Genomic DNA, 875 nt, shown 5'->3' with positions numbered 1-875 from the left:
GCAAATTATGACTCAGTTCATGTTACTGCTCAGTTGTATGCGTATTATTGTGTTGCATGCTATAATGCTCAGTTACATTAAAATTGAAGAAATCAGTTTAAATTTGATTTTGTTATTATTTTACACGTGGCGTTTCTCCCGAGAAAAGCCGGCATCTTTACCGCCTTCCAGGGACAGACGTCGCTCATGCAGCAATTCCTTTGCTTCTTCTTTTCCCCCCTTTTCTTTACACTTACCTACGTTTTACTCGCATGTGATCTAATGCAAACATTTTAAACCTACGCTCTATCAATTTGTAATAATATTTAAAGTAATTCTACCGCGACATAACAGAAGATATAAAATGTGCAGCCTCTGTAGCGGATTTATTCTAGCCTTATACTTTGTACGCCCATTATCTACATCTACATCTACATCCATACTCCGCAAGCCACCTGACGGTGTGTGTCGGAGGGTACCCTGAGTACCTCTATCGGTTCTCCCTTCTATTCCAGTCTCGTATTGTACGTGGAAAGAAGGATTGTCGGTATGCTTCTGTGTGGGCTCTAATCTCTCTGATTTTATCCTCATGGTCTCTTCGCGAGATATACGTAGGAGGGAGCAATATACTGCTTGACTCTTCGGTGAAGGTATGTTCTCGAAACTTTAACAAAAGCCCGTACCGAGCTACTGAGCGTCTCTCCTGCAGAGTCTTCCACTGGAGTTTATCTATCATCTCCGTAACGCTTTCGCAATTACTAAATGATCCTGTAACGAAGCGCGCTGCTCTCCGTTGGATCTTCTCTATCTCTTCTATCAACCCTACCTGGTGCGGATCCCACACTGCTGAGCAGTATTCAAGCATTGGGCGAACAAGCGTACTGTAACCTACTTCC

This window comes from Schistocerca gregaria, chromosome 7 (assembly GCF_023897955.1).
Source record: "Schistocerca gregaria isolate iqSchGreg1 chromosome 7, iqSchGreg1.2, whole genome shotgun sequence".
NCBI classification, from domain to species: domain Eukaryota; kingdom Metazoa; phylum Arthropoda; class Insecta; order Orthoptera; family Acrididae; genus Schistocerca; species Schistocerca gregaria.
This window is presented reverse-complemented; position numbering follows the sequence as displayed.